This window comes from Cloeon dipterum, chromosome 1, assembly GCF_949628265.1.
Source record: "Cloeon dipterum chromosome 1, ieCloDipt1.1, whole genome shotgun sequence".
In the NCBI taxonomy this organism is placed as follows: domain Eukaryota; kingdom Metazoa; phylum Arthropoda; class Insecta; order Ephemeroptera; family Baetidae; genus Cloeon; species Cloeon dipterum.
Genome location: NC_088786.1, coordinates 22,830,743 through 22,847,808, shown reverse-complemented (window position 1 = coordinate 22,847,808; position 17,066 = coordinate 22,830,743). Strand labels below are relative to the sequence as shown.

At 40.5% G+C, this 17,066-nt stretch overlaps 1 protein-coding gene across 1 annotated transcript in view; it reads right to left on the bottom strand.

The window, feature by feature from the left end:
* The window catches only part of nvy (nervy), a 60,203-nt gene that overhangs the window by 42,123 nt on the left and 1,014 nt on the right, over positions 1 to 17,066 (bottom strand). The window lies entirely within an intron of this gene.

Genomic DNA, 17,066 nt, shown 5'->3' with positions numbered 1-17,066 from the left:
AACTTGAATGACCGTCGACGCCGACGCGCGAATTTGAATGCAAAAGTGCCTCGCTCGTTGGCGTTCGTATACATATTTGTGTGTGCCGCCGCGCACGTGTGATTTGAGAAGGCGAGCGCAAAAGGGGAGAAGGAGCAGGCCGGGGGTTGATAAGCCTTGTGAACCTTAATCCGGTTATCACGCCAGAACCAACCGCCTGCCTGCCGCAACATGATCATTCCTTTTGAATTGATGATTCGAATTTGTTTGGTTTGAGCAGCATGCTCGCCGAATTGGGCAATGTGCGTCAAGGTAGAATAATATCGTGCTGGCAAAAGCTGCTTATCAATTAGGCAAAGAACACGAGAAATAAATAGAATAAAATTGTCTAAGTATTTTTTACATCTGAAGGCAAGAAATACAGACACGCATAAATAACTCACTCGTCAGTTTACGATGAATTAAACAAATCATAAATTAAAATATGAATATCTCAAAATAATAAAATAACTGTTTTTCTCTGAATTGACTATTATTTCATGTTGCTCATTGTGTATTTTAAGATTCCCAAATTCGACGAGGAACGAGCATAAATCAACAACCAGAGATTTTTTTAAATGTGCTAAGCAATCAATCTCAATTCGATTTTTTGGAGGTGTTGAGGGTATATTAATTAACCCATACTCTGACGTAAATCCAGAATTTAAGATAAATAAGTAGGAGATTTGATAAGGAAGTAAATCACTGTTTGATTTTATGAGTTTAAAATATTTTAAAGCCAACCAGACTTCAACTTTTAATTCATATAGTGTAAAAATAAAACTGACGGTTTTTGTTGATTTTTTGCGGAGAGAGAAAGAGAGAGTAATTGAATCACATATCTCCTCTAGGGTGACATTTCATATTCCACGATGGAACCACATATTAGTATCTTTTTGGTTAAAGTCCACAGCTGCTGTTCACATTCAGCCTGCCTGCGTCGAGGCAACGAGAAACACGCCGGCAGCCGAGACGACAGATTCCACGGCATAACAGAACGGCAAGGTTCGGGGCCAAGTAAAATTTGCGTAGCAGGCAGGCTGGCGGCACGCGGAGAATCAAAGAAATTGAGCGTGCAATAAGGCGCGTCTCAAAATGGATTGCAGATGTGGCCCGGTGGTGTCACGTGCGCCGGCAATATTTGCGCGCCGGGCCCCAACTTGAATGCCACCCATTAATCACTCGCAGTCAAATAATTAGATTCTGCAAAATATTTTCCGTCGGCGCGCTCGAGACGAGCTACCAGCCGTCTTTGTTCCATGCTGCACGGCACTTGATTTATTTTAATAAAGACGCCCGCGCCGATTTCCGCGCGATGACGACGCCGAGCACGTGTGTCTGAAGGGTTAAACTGGCGTGACAAATCCATTCACGCGGCCGGGCGGGCGCGCAAACAAAGCTGCCTGACACCTCTGCTCGCTCTCCGCGCGCGCTAATTATGCAATCTGCGCGACGCATCTCCAGCAGCACCGATCAAGCGATTTTCACCACCAGCTGCCACCTCTCATTCACTGCAACTCACAAACACTTTCTTGTTACCCCGCAAAGCAAGGTAAATAGTTTAACAGAGACGAGTGCTTGTGGTTTTTCTCCAACTTGTTAAGTTCTCAAGGCGAATGTTACGTAATTCTAGCAAAGCTGTTTACTTTAAAATATTAGCTGAATATTGAGTCGAAGCCAAAATACTAAAAAACAAGGTTTTCCGCGTACATTAAGTTCATTTTACAAGTGCCAAAGCACCAAATTATCAATTCAAAGTCGAGATTATTGTTTCTAAAACGAGAACAGGCCATTCACCATTGCGGTTTGAGTTGTCTTCAATTTAATTGTACTGAGAGCCTCCGTGTGAGGAACGCCTCCATGATTAGGGCACCAGTAACATGTCTAGAATAATAAAAATCTTAACTTTAACCAACAAGGACAAGTTCCATTATTTCTCCATCATCTTCCTCGAGTGAAAATTTTAAATCACTTTTATTTAATTTTTCCTAATAAATTTTCGCTAATAGCTTTCCATCCTCAATTAATCCGTGCAGAGGTGAGCAATTCAATAACTTTAAATTTTCTGCATGTGTTTTTCATTCATTTTATGTCCATATGAGAATGATATTAATTTCTTTAGCGCGGAGAAACTTTTTTGTGTTGCGGATGAATTTATTCTTTTTTTAATTTTCAAAAGAATCGCAATTATTAACTTTGCTGCATTATAGTTTGAAGGGAAAAACGATTAAATTATAGCCTACAAATTTTTAACATAAAAAATTAACTTGGATTTTTTTTTTGCTAAAAATTACAGTTCGTTCGAAAGGTGACTGTTGGGGAAAGACATAAACAAATGACGAATCATAATATAATAGTCTTCAACGTATACATTGATGTTTTTGTAGATGTTTTAAAGCAGATTTTATAGTTTTACATTGTACACTAGCTATGGTTTAAATCGCTCAAAAGGCATGATTTGTGCTCACCTTGTGATTGGTTGCTCAGAAAAAAGTCGATCGTCTATAATTCACAGACCTAGCCAATGTTTTAAGTTTGTATCGATTGTAGCTCTCAGCACGTTTTGCATTCCTGCTCATTCCGTCAAATGTGCCACCTGATTGAGTAAATTACTTTCGTTTAAAAATAAGGATTTTTAAAATATCCAGAGTTTAGTTGGACAAAAAATACAGGTAGATGCGAGGTATAGGCAAGCGGGCTGCCCTCGTATTTGCGGCTGGCCCTCATAAATATGCAAAAGCGGGCTGTGTGTGCAAACTTTTGAAGACGGCCAGCTGGTCGGGCCGCGCTGTGCTCGCGTTCACTGTATGGGGAAACGCACACGTTTGATACAATTTTAACATCACGTCTCGCGCGTGGCGGCAGGAAAATGGAAAAATTGGTCCCGCGGGTCTCATCGATAAAATAAAGAAGTTTTTTTGTGCGGAAAAGAAAAGGGGCAACAGCAGCAGAGGAAACATTTCTTGGCCGCGCGAGGCTAGTGTTCGGCGCAGGTTGTTGGCCGGCGGCACGTATAGCAGCTTATGTAAAACCTAGCTCCAATATCATCAGGGGGCGGTTTGTCTCCAACAAATAACTTTGGTCAAGTCCAATATGACACACACACATATGCACGGCAAATGCTTGCTGGCTGGCTGGCCCTTGATGTTATATCATGACCTCCGAGGGTCAAATACATGGTCACAGCTGCAGCCCTCGTGAATACCATTATACCTCATCTCGCCCCACGTTTAATACAAAACAGTTGGCGACGTACACTTGCACGGGCCAAAAATTTAATATGAACCTCCGCGCGGCAAGAGAAATTTTTCCAGACGCTCTCTGCCCGTCTGTTGCAAGAAGCCATTTCGAATGCAAGAATTTCAGGACCAAAACTAGCTTTCTGAGCATCGATTTTATTGTTTTATTGTCAAACTATAAAAGGCAGAAGCAGCATGTTTCAAGACAAAAAATTATGAAAAAATATCAAGTTCTAGCTTCATCTATTATTTTAATTGGATTATATTTAATATCAAAATTCAGCAGACGCAATCGTGGTGATGGAAGCCAGGTGACGAGTATTCAGCCGTTGATCAGGTGTTTGGGCAGCGGCCTAGAAAAATTACACGGCATTTGACAGCTGCTAGTGTCGCTCTCATTGAGCATAGCGTGGAATAATAAAACGACGCGCGGAACACACACACACACACACTCGGGAGATAGCGTGGCGTGTGCGGCTGCTGTTTTATTAGGGAACTGCTGTTGTTGGTTCCCCTCGGCTGATCCCATTGTAATTAACCAAAATGCCGCAGCTTTGATTTGCTTTAGTTAACGACGCACCGGTTTTGCTGGTAAACCACCAGCGATTGCTTTTCAGATCTCAATTAGTAGCAAATAATTTAACTAAATGGTTGGCACCAGATTTTTTAAGAGATAAGGAAACTTCATGAAAAACACTAATTATAAACTTTGAACATTTTTGGAAATTAATAACAACACATCGCCATTTTTCATTAGCAAACAAAAGTTACGCACTTACAAATTTTCAATTTTACTCAACCTGCATTTCATTAAAAAAATCATCAGTTGAATTTTGTATAAGTCTCACCTATCAGCAGAATAATGAAACAATACCAGTGCTAATTTGTCAGTAATAGGATCACAAGGAAAAATTCCAAACGGTCAATGAAGCATTAATCAGCCAGATGAAAGATTTTATGTAAGAATCTCTTAGTATGCCTTAAATAAAATACCTGTCTGAGCCATGAAGATGGAACATTTCCGAGAGGTATTTTTAAAAATCCAAAAACAAAACACCATTCAACGAATTGTCGTCTCTAGTTTTAGTCCAAAAAGGTGATAATTCAGCTGTCTCCAAATAAAAAGTGCAGCCATTGTGTGCTTCTCTCGGCAAGTTCAAGGCTGGGGTTGAGGGAGGCGCGAGAGCAGCAGTCATCAGGAAATGCACCTGCCAGCTGCGTTCCCAGCCAGTAAATATATTTAGTAGCGCCAGACCGCGCGGCAGACGCGCATTTTTCGGAAGCAACCAACACCATACACATGTGCGCATCGTCACAATTAGAACAACTAACACACCTCCGGGTGGTTCGCTTCAATTTTCTTTTTCAGTCTCGCGCGACTGCTGATGCCGATCAGGAGTAGTTAGAAGTCGCTTCGAATTAATCAGCCGTGTTTTTAAAACAAAGAGACGTCGTGCGTGCGCCCTTTTTGCTCGCGGTTTAAATAAGGAACACGGTTGTCTTGTACCAGATGTCTGCGATAAATTCTTCACTCGCAAGAATTGACACTCGCGGCAGCTTTGTCTAGTTCAAAAGAGTACTAGCTGCTATGGGAAATGTATATTTAGATCAGTTCTGATTTTTTTTTAATATTTCCTTTCAATTTAGACGACTTTACTATGTTTTGGTCGGCCCAAGATAATATCTTGTCGGTCCGTAACCCTTTGCAGTGCAGAAGTCACTGCACAAAATATTTTTGTATGAAAGTAATAGAGCTATACATGCCAACAATTAATATTTTGCATTGTTGACTATAGTAAGGTAGTTCATTCAGTTTATTGTTGACGAAATTTAGCAAAAGTTTATCTCTACAATGTGCAATATAATGATGTCAGGACCAACGAACAGTTTAATTTCAGATTTTGCCAAATATCTCGAAAAATTAAACGGTTTGTCAATGATTTTTTGCTTGATTTCGATTCCTATCGTCGCGATATACCCGATGGTACATGCGAATTTTGAGATAAAATTCCCCTCTCGAGAAATTAATCGTGACTTCCAATAAGGACACATGCAAATGAGGGACTTAGAAAAAGTCACAAGCTACTGCAACTAAATTTAGCGTCGCGCCAACAAATGAAAACCAAGTCGACTGGTGCTCGCCATGTGCGCGCAAGATGATTTTCAAAACTTGAAAAAGAGTCGCGGCAGGCGCGAGAGTGAATCACTGAAAGGAGTTATGATTAAGCAGCATTGCTCGCGGACGACCTTCGCGTGCCCATATGGTACTCTTTTGGTGCCCACTCGTTCATGACAGAATCGAGTGCGGCGGCGAGTAGACGGAAAAACTATGTGCGTGACCGTCTCGCAACCGCACATTTTTCGGCATTGCGCTCGTCCCCCTAAACAACCAATTTGTCAAGATTTGTAGAAAACGCGCTAAAAATAGATGTATATAAAGGAGCTAGAACCGGGTGTTCACAATTTTGTAAGTTTTGCTGCGAGTCTAGTTAATGTTTAGCAGTCCATATGCCTCAATCGAATGCTGCAAATCATCGTCAGTTAATTGCGAGTTTCATAGCAACCTTGCAAATCTTAACAACTGAGATGATTATTCACTATCAGCATCGCTGATTCAGAGAGTAAATTGAATTTCGCAAACACTCAGCAGACAAGCGAAAGGCGATTAATTTATTTTTTTGTAGCAAGCAACACTGTGGTTTTTAGATTATATTGGTATCTCATAACGCCCCCTGTGCAATATGCTGAACTAATGAAAATAAAGACACGTTTCACATGGTATAAAATCAATACATTCGTGAAATTAATTGTGATTGTTTGTATAAAAATTTAAAATAGGTTTCTCTTTCCAGGGTGCCAATGTTTTTTCATATTTTCAAACATTAAGGTGAATTTAAAGGCAAAATAAGTATGCGTGTGTTTGGTTTCATTAAAAAAACGACCTGGAATTCTAAATATTCCTTACTATATGATAGTCAAATCAATCTTAAGTTGCTACATAAAAGCGCCTACATGAACCAAAGAAATGTGCATATGACTGAAACTATGCACGCTAAAATTGTTTTAAGTACGTTTGTCCAGTTTTTAAAGCACACTGTATATTAAAAAGACTCAAAACAAACAGAGGCAACCATTTTCAAGCTGTTTCGAAATTAATGAAACACAAAGCCAAATTCAGTCAAGCATTAATTTAACTCATGCGCACAACCATAAACAACAATTTAGCATGCATCATAGTGTGCCATATGCTGATGAAATCGAGGAATCGTGCGAAAGCAGCGTATAACGCAAAAGTAAATTTGCAATATTCCCATCAGCCCAAGGGCTGATGAAAGTCAGAAGAGCCTTTTCATACATAAATAATTTTTGCTGACCGGCGGTGTGTAATTTTTTGCATGAGAGCTTTCAGGTAAGCGCGCACGCGGCTGAATTGCTTCTTGATCACTCAGACATGATAATTAATTGCGTTGGTGCTCGCTCATCTCGATGGCAAATGCTGCTGCGGGCGCCGATCGCAGGCGAATGTAAATGGCCGTCGGCCGCCACTCTTGGAGTATTTTGCCGTGTTCGCTCGGCTGATGAGGCCGCCGGCGTTTTGCGCTCGCTCTAGTGTGCTTTTGCAAAATATTTTTAAGCCGCCCCGCGGGAACGGCGCACCACATTTTTTATGTTCTCATGCTCGTTTGCCCGCTATCGTGTAATGCGATGCGGTTTGGGGCTGCGCACGGTGTTTCCGTCCAGGGGACGTGTTGTTCCGACCACAACCCCTTGAGCCAAATGAATGAATGGACGTGCAACTAGCCTCATCAGGCGACCAGAGAGATACACATTGCCCCCTGGCTGCCGAAACAATAAATTTCTGGTCAGTAGAGTTTGGCTGTTACTCCCCAATTGAAAGGGTTTTTGTGTATTACACTTTGTAAATAACAATAAAAAATTTAATTTGTATTCTAGTTAATGGAAATATTTTATTTTACATTTACTTACTTTTTCTTTACTTTTAAAATACCCGTGTTTTTATTAATATTTTTAATATAAAATTTTAAAAAGGTTTATATAATTTATAACATTATATATTTTTGATTGTTTTAAATAAATTATCTTCGCCAATTTTACAGTTAAATTAAGTTCATAAAACCTAGTGGTCTCCGTTTCATTGACAAGATGTAAATTTACTTTTACTCTTGATTATGTTTTTAATTGGGATATTTAGTTCATAATAATATCACATTTAGGATTTAGAATGAAAATAATTAGCACTCTTCCCGGGTCAGCTGGGTAAATTTACCTCATTACGTTGCTTATTTAAGAAGCGACGACAATCAACAAACTATCAATTGAAATTGAGTTGCTTTCTTTATTGTGAGTAAATTTTAAAAATCGGGCTAGTTGCTTCGTTGCTAGCTGTTGATGCATATTTAGCAACATAAATTGGATGATTGGCCGTATGAAGTAAAGGTATAGTGGTAAAGTCACTGAAATTGACCTACCCAAAGTCTATTTTTATTTTGCACGATTATGCAGATCCCTCACATGCATGGAATATTTTTGATGATAATACATACATGAGGTATAAATATACTTGATGAATAATAATTACTGCTTGACTCCACACTGAAACGTGAAAATCAAATTTAGGGGATTTTTCTGCAACCCCAAAATGCAATGAACTGCCAACTGATGGTTCGCACGCGCTGTTAGAAAACCTATACATACGACAGAATTGTCTTGAGCGCGCACAACTGCAGAGGGGAAGCAAATTAGGCAAGGGGGTAGCAGAATAAATATCAGCGCAGAGTCCAGAGAACAAGCTGAAGCAGTTTTGCTGGTGCGGTAGGTGAATTATCGCTTTTGGCACATGTGTGCATTAGCGCTTTGGCGGTTTGCTTAAGCGAGACAAATCCGCCGTGCAGGGCAATAAAAATGTTTAATAAAGGCTACTTGATAGCGGCAACACACTGCGGTGTACATAAAGCACCCCGAGCTGGCGGAAGAAACGGCAGTGGCTGGCTGGCTGCTGTTCGAATAATATAATACGTCGTCCAGGCTTAATTATTTCGCACGTGTCCGGCACACGTGTAGTATAGTTGTAATTTATAAAAAAAAAACAGGAAAGCGAGAGAAAGAGGAGGAGGGAGCAGCCGGTGCACTCTTGCTCAACTTCTTCGTGCAACTGTTGGCGCAATGAACCGCACGACGCAAACCCCAGCACACATGGCGGCTGTGCTCGGCTGCGAGTGTGCTCAAAGCACACCTGACATTTCACGTAGGAAACGCGCCGCTTGCTTGCTTGCCGCACGCGGCAAATTTGTTCTCAATAATGAACGATGGGAATACACGCCCTGAGAATCGGCCACGTTGAGTGGAAAATTTGTTTTTGCGCCCCATTTTTCTTCCCCCTCGCCCTTTATTTTTGCTCGCGGGCACTGCACCTTTCCTTTTTCACAAGGCCTCTTTGTGCCGGGTTGTGAATTCAGGAACCAAAGACAACATTTTTGTAGCCGGCTGCATGCGAAAGTGGCACGTGCAGATTCAGCTACGCTGGAGATGAATGAGAAGTGCTTTTTATTGCTGCAAGTGTGTGGAAATGGGCCAATATGCTAGCACAAAAAACCAAAAAGTAAACGAAAAACATAATAAAAAAGATATACTCTTAGCAAGAATTTTCTCATTCCGTGTTCGTAATTTTTATAGAAAATATACAAATCTTTTCCCAAAAATTAAAACTGCAGGTGGTCGTTATTTCATTTTTTTATTATTTGACTATTTGATCCTCTCGAAATTTTCTGCGGAAAACACGAAATGGGATTTAAAGTGTTTGCAATCTAGAACAAGGAATTTTTGCAGAATAAATAATTATAACCAAGCTTTCTTGAAAACTAAAACAGCAATAATTTGTTGCAATGCATTTATTATTAGTGAAAAATTAAAATTCTCATGAATAAGGCGCAAGTTGGAGCTGAAACCAGTCGACTTTTGAATAACGAGGAAAAGTGAGAACAAGTCCAACTTTGATTTATTCTAAATCTGTCCTATTTCCTGACATAAATAATTTAAAAATTTGAGCGTTAATTAAGAATAGAAATTGACACTGCCAATGCATTGTGAGAAAATTGCAGTGATTTAATTTGTCTTTTTCTTTTGCAGTTAAGAAACATAAACAAAATGCTTGTGAATAACATGAACAGTCTAGCACACATGGGGTGCAACTCATCATCTCTTGGGCCTCTCGCATACCTGAAATCTGGACCAACACACCTTTTCGTCTCCTACTTTCATTGATGCATAAAAAGGCTTATGTTTTGCTCGAATTTCGGTGAATTCCGTCTGCTCGAAGAGGAGAGAAATACACAAAAAACAGGCCGAGTGATGCAAGACAGACTGGCTCGCCTAGATACACTGGCTGTCAAAATTAAGTGAACATAACGCAGGCATTTCCACCTCATCACTTAAGACTCTGATGAGAGCTCTGTGCTCCACTAGCCAGTAAGGCACACGCCAAAAGACACTCGCCAGCCGGCATCCTTGAATAACGTCAAGGCGGCAGTCGGCAGTCCTTGTGGCCCAAAAACTTTATTTGAACTTTGACTTCCAGCAACTCGTAAGTTACGGGAACTTCAATCATCAACCAGCTTTGTTTTCTTGTTGTTTTGTCGAATTTTCTGCTTCGAAAATTAATGTTTAAGGTTATCAAGACAGCTTTCCTGTATTCCTACATCTACAAGAATTTGAAAATGCCGATAAATCGGCTTCAAAAAGTTAGTTCTTAGCATCAGTTGAGTCAGCATGATTAAAAAATCTAAAATGAAATGCAGCGTCTAGCTTGAACATGGAAGTAATTATCTACAGTTTCCTCATTAAAGCAGAAATTGCCGCCCAGAATTTTTGCAATCTGGCGAGAGCAGGCTTTATACTGCTGCTGCACCATAATGAAGTATAAAAAATCCAATATATGCAAGCGGATAAGAGCCGGACATCTGCGCGCGGCGATATCGCATAGACACACTTCGCCAGCAGATGGTTTCCATTTTTAAGAGACACTGACTGGCTGCTCCAGAGCGAGAGAGAAAATCAGCAGCCAGCGGAGCATCAAAGGGGTATTACATGCAAAATTATTTCTGTATGACACACACACGCGGCTGCAAAGGGCAAGCGGGCACAGAGAGGGCTAGAAAAAACAAGAGGAGGCCTGCAAGTGACTGTGACTGGGCGGCTGCTTTTTTAAAATGTAATTATAATTTGATTTTTATCCATTTATGACATTTCGCTCTCTTTTGAAAAGCGCGCGCGCCTGTCAGCGACACGTCGGGCGCGCATCAAAAGGCATACCATGCCATGCAGCGAATATTATTTTTTCGCCATTACTCATAAATAATCATGGGCCAAAGCGGACGGGCGGCGTGCGTGTCTGTGACACCGCGCTCGCCCTCTGTCGCCCACCCGCGCGCACCGCTTGTGCAAAAAAGCACGAGTTAACAACAAAAATTTTGACGCGCCACTCGCAGAGCATCAGCAGCTCGCCACTTTTTGATGTGTGATGCACTCAGTCAGTCGCCGGCCGGCCGCGGATCTGCTCCAGACGGCGCTGTGATTTAGCTGAATAAAAAATACACACGCGGCTTATCAGCCGCCGCGCGCGTGTTGCAAACACGCTGTTCCCTCGGCCGCATGCGGGAAAAGAGAGCAGAACATACAGGCGATTCGGATGCGCGCCGCTGCTGCTGCTGGTGATCTACGGCAATCAGAAAAGCTGCGTGCTTGCCCGCCGCTCTGCGGGCGCTCTTTCTCTCTCTCTCCACAGGGCTGCAGGTGCCGCCATCAATTTGCCTCTCTTTGTCTAAATGGACCCGCTTCGGAATTCAGTCTTCCACCCCCCTTTTTGTTAATTGCCACTGGAGACCATGCTCGTTCTACACGCAGAGTGGCCAGATAATAATGTTGAGTATTTGTCTTTAACAATTAATTTTTTAATATTAATTGATTTTACAATGGTTTCTCCGATAGGCAAATTAACAAGAATGGAAAGCTAATTAGTTGAATAATGGGAGAAGCCATTGTAAAATCAATCAAAAATTAATTTAAATCCATATGGATTTTTCATGTCTTCAAAGTCAATTTATTGTCAGAATAATTAAATGCAGCTCACTACACACCGAGGAAGCTGCATTTGATTCTTCTGACAATTATGACAACCTCGCGTGCCTCTGCGTTCATTAACACCTATCAAGAAATTTAATCATTTTTTATTGCAAAAATATATAAAATACAGAGCACCGTTAGAATATTTTTAATCAGCCAGGGAAAAGGGGAAATAGAGCAGCTAGTATCTTTGCTCAGGGTGGCAAATGCGAATGGATGCAGAGGATGAGTTAACTGCATGAGGCGTCACAATGTACTGACCGCTCTGTTTGTCCAACGCTTGTGTGCTAAAGTGATGACCAATATCATAAATTCCAGTGACACTCTGAATTTCCAGCTTCTTTGGCGAAAATATCCACACGATTCTTTTTTTAATGTCCTTCAAATGCAACCTTTGATATTCATTCCAAATTTAATTTTAACTTGATTCCTATTCAAGACAAACATTCTCTTATTGTGCTTAGTTCTTCCTGATTAGTAAACGATGCAAATGATTAAAGAGAATTACAAGCTATATTAGAAAAATCAAACTTCTCACAGGTACCTGGTATTTTAGTCAAATGTTGTTTTGTTTGAAAATGTGTGTTACAAAACTGTTTACCACTCAAAGAAATTTAAGTTACGTCAAGTTTATTTTTTATTTAAATAATGTGGTTATTAAAAAGGCATGTTGATTATTTTAAAGTAGAGCTTTACAGGCCAAAAATTTAGAACATTTGGCATTGTTGACTATAGCAAGATTTCATTGAGTTTATTGTGCTTGATTAGCATCCAAGCTTCGGAGCCGATTTTCTCAAACATTTAAAAGGAAACATGATAAATATTTAGCTCACTCTATTTTTGGATTGTATTTCAAGTGAAAGGATTTTAACAAATTTTCAGTAAAGCTTTACTTTAACCAGCAAATTTTAGATTTTAGTGTTTGTTTTACAATACATAGTCACATTTTTTTTACCAAATTTAATTTTCTTCTCCGCGAGCAGAGCAAGATTCCAAGTTGGTGTAGCGGCATATGAAAATGTTGCTCGGCCTTGCACCAATCTGGGGTGCGACGGTTTCTTTCAAATTACCAAACTGTCAGATTCACGCGTACAATTTCATCAACAGGCCTGTGTCGGCATTCCTGCAGAAAAACGTCAGCTGCCGCGCTTATCTCGGCTGCCGCAAACAGAGAGGGAGAAATGCATTTCAAAGTGCACAGCCCTTTCAATTAACTGGTGCTCTGCTCTTTCTTTCCTCGGTAAGAGCGCGTGTTGTCAGCTCCTTCTGCGCGCACGCATAAATAAGTATCAGCCCGGGCGCGCGGGCGCTCTCGATATAATAAATAACGCGCGCGCGGCGGCGAGGGAGAGTGCGTGGATATGCAACCGGCAGCTCAGCAATTATGATTCCCCGCCCAAGGCGCAATATCAGCCCTGGCATCACTTGTGCGCGACCTGCCATCGCCACTCTTATCGAAACTAATCAGCCGCTGCCGATTCATTTTATAAACAGCGGCTGCGTTTGTCACCTTTTGAATGTTAAGACCTCGCGCCGGCGTCGAGCTCCGCGTGGCATAACCAGCAGCAACTTCCAAGCAATTTGCTCGAGATGCAAGCGCAAAAACGCCCACTAACTTCTTGAAAAGAATAAAGGGGTAAGCTAGCAAAAAGCACTCACTTTCCGTCCGTTTAATTCTAACTTTCTGCGTGTAGAAGAGAAATGTTTCATTGTTACAAGTTATACTTATTCAAAATGGGTTCAAATGCAAAACAAATATTTCTCTGATTTTATCACAAGCTCCTTTTCCTTTTACATAACAACAATTTTAGTTTAGAATGAAATAATAATTAAATGCAAAAATTATATAAATACAGTTATTGCTATATTGTGTTTATAACCTCATTACATCCAAAAGAAGAAACAAAAAAAAATTAGAAAGAAGAAAATTGAGATAATTATACCAGATTTACAACTGTTTTAAATTCACTTTAGTTCTCGCGGTCATTTTGCAATCAAATGGAAACATTGGTCATTTTTTCAAATTTCTTAAAATAGAGAACCTCCCAATTTTTGATTTGAAAAAAATGGAAGGAATGCGGCGGGACTTAAGGAAATATGAAAATTACATTTAGGCCGTATTTTGATTATGGTGAGACGTTATGGTGTTTTGTAAATTGAGCGAGTTGCAAATAAATATGCTTGAAAATAATCTGAATTAATGTTATTATTAATTAATTTAATACGATGATTAGGTGTTTTCAGACAAATACTTCTGTAAAAAAGGTTTCTGTTTAAAACAAAAAAGGCGAAAATTAAATATTTTGGTTCAAACACAAAATTTGTATTGAAAGCGTGCGCTTCCAAAGAGTCATGTCGTGATATATTGTCTGTGGTAAAATTTGTCGCTCAATTAGTGTATAAAATGATAGCTCAAGTATATAAAAAAACAATAATTATGTCTCAAAATACCGATAGTTTGAATTATTGAATTTTTTATTTCTTCATGACTTGAAAGCTTTGTCAGAGGATTGAAAGAACCTTGTCAAGGCGACCAAGCCCATAATCTAAATTTTAATAAGCTATTAGAATGCAACACACTTGCATGAATTATCTCTATACCCGACAGAGATTAGTACTTTGCTGTCATAAGGTTCGAGCAGCTGGACAAACTGAATAATGCAAACCAACAATTTGTCAATCACGCGGCGGGGTCTAATTGATTCGAGTGCCAGTGAATCGATGTCCCGGCGGACCGGGTCGGGCAAAAAAGCGACTCGGTGGCGCTATTTCCCCATCACGGCCGCGTGCGCAGCTGCATGCAATTACGTGTGCATCGCGAATGCTGCTGCAACACACCCATTCGACAGGACAAACAGTGATACACGGTCGCGCACAGCACGGAATTTGTCTCCGCCGAGCGCTCGCGAGAGAGGCACTTGCCGTGCACAGTTATTACAACAATAAAATGCAAGCTGTGGCGGGCAGGCCATGTGCGCGGAACCTGTGCGTGCGTGCAAGGGCCAGAAGGCCCCCGGGTCGCAGCTGCCCTTCTCATTACGCCTGCACCCGTCGTCATTAGCGTATGCAACGATATGCGCGCCTGTGACGCATTGCTCTCGGTTTTATTATTATGAATTAATTTTCGGTTGGGATTTGCTACATTTTGTAACTATTGCCAAATTATAATGATAAGAAAATTGAGCTGAATATCAAAGGAACCAAAACCGATTTTTCAAAAGGAATGTGATGAGAAAATTTCGGTTTTTTCATAAGGTGTCTTATTTTTCAAACGGTTCTAGGGAAATTTTAGACAAGGAAAGCAAAGACATGAATGCAGATGAACGTTTTTAACAACCATTGATTTAGAATTATCTGCGCCTAATATTGTCATAGGAGTTTTTTTTAAGGTAAAGTACTGCACACTGATGCGAGACCTGCGTACAGTATGGACACGCAGAATTTAATTTCTTTCTCATTGAATATTATTATATTTGGTTCTCTCAAATTTTCGCATATTTAGCCACCCAACCATAGTCAGTTCAGCGCGGAGAATAAGAGGGAGTTTGTAAATATTAGTTTTAAGGAAAAAGAAATTAATTTGAGTACTTTTTTACATTGAGATTTGAACATTTTTTAAGTATCCCGTCATTTCAAAAATTTGATTTTTTTAAACAAATCTTTTTCAAGGTTAACAAGTTTTAACTGTTACCTAATTTTTACATTTACATCTATCATATATACTCTGTTAGAAGTGCCCGTAATTTTGAACAGCTAACGGTAAACTTGGAATCTGTGACGGAAACGTGGGCTACCAAAGGAACTCATAGAAAGGGCAAAGCTGCAGACGGGGGAGTGCATTTCATTGTGTCTGGCACTGACGTCGTGCCGACAGACGCACTCACACGCACACGCGGCGCTTTCTTTCTTTTATTCACGCGCGTGTCTTGCACACAGGCGGGATGACCCCCTTAATGAGGGGTGCGAGGAGGCAAAATATGGTTAGCAGGGCTGGCTGTTCCTCAGACGAATCGTCCTTCCGGACTCTTTATTATACATGTGCTGGAAGATGGCACACCTGCGCAGGAAATAGATGCGATATAGGAAATTGGAGCAGGTGTTAAAATGCGAGGCATTCCGATGGCACGGCGAGCCTTTTTATTTCACATTGGCGCAGAAGACGTGTTGAGAGCGAACTTTTTAATAAGCTTATATACACAGCGGAAAGGTATGTAAAGGATTATTGCGGCATATAAATTACAAAATGCGGCACTATGGAACGAAATGCTTACGTGCTCAATAAGCACGATTCCATATTATTTTAAGATCGTAAAAACTTTGATCGCCCGTGGGAACCAGATTTTACATTATTTAATGACATTTTTGCTAAATTTGTAACTAAAAACACGGAATATTTACTAAATATTGTTTCGCTGAAAATATTTTCATGCACTGTTTGATTTAAATCCTCATTTTTCTACATTTAACATTTTTGAAATATTCGTTGCTTCGCTGTCGTAATTTCAAGTAAATTCTTTTGCACATTATTGCTTGTATGCAAGGTTCTTTAGTTCCATTATGCTTTCTTTAAATTCCCCGTCGCACACGGCCTCTATCAATTATCAGTGACGTGGGGAATTTTCGTTTTCTGATACCAGCCAGCTGGAGTAAATCTGGCTTCCTGAGGCACGTGCCACCCATCTCGGCAATACATAGAGTACAACAACACAGGAAGTGTGTTTCATGCAACCCGTCCGCGCGACTGTTTATACGTAAAAGCATCTCTCAATCATCGCACCGTACACAATCTTCAAGGCAATAAATCGTGAGTTTAGAGGCGGCAGAGTTTTGCCATTAAACTGATCATTTGATTCTTTTTATATTTCAACAAGTTTTTAGATAAAAAGTTTAAAGCAGCTCACCTGGAAGAAATAAATAAGCAACGTTTCTAAAAAGTTTCTGTTAATTAATGTACTAGAAATTTTTTACAAAAGCACTCCCGGTTGTTGAAGTATCTCCGTTCTTTTCTGCAGCTGCAAGTGAGATCATCAATTTGCTTGTGAACTGTGAAAAGTGTAATATTATGATAATAACTTATCATGCCGCAGTTCTATTAGCAGAAAGGAAAAAGGAATTATTGGAACAACTTCATTTAGTAAAATGATATTATCGCTCTCACAATTTGCGGAACAAAAATTTCCGCTTGAAATGTTTAAATCCAATTCCGCATTTCTTATTTATAAAAATGAATTTGTCCTCGAATTCACGTGTTTCGGCTGATTGTCCCCTTTTGTGCATTTTTGGCCCGCGGGCGAGACGGGGCGGCGAGGTGGCGCGCACACGCACTCCGACAAAGACAAAGGAGGCCGGATTAGCGGGAAGAATAAAGCACCTTGTGTGCCATCTCCTTATCAATGGACAGGTGTGCCGGATCGAGAGAGCTGCCTCCGGGTAGGGGCAGCGCAGACACACAGCTGCGGCCTCGCGAGGGGATCCAGGGTAAATATAGCAGCTTTCACCCCCTTCCTCCGCCGACATCTGGGGTGGTCTGTTTGTCTAATAATAAGGGAGGTAGCAACGACCCCCATCTGGCCCCGCGTGCCTCTTAATTTGCCCTCGAATTTTGTCACACCTTAAATACTAACCGCAAATGGATTAGCGTGTGTTTTTGCTGGCGGTATATTTAAACGG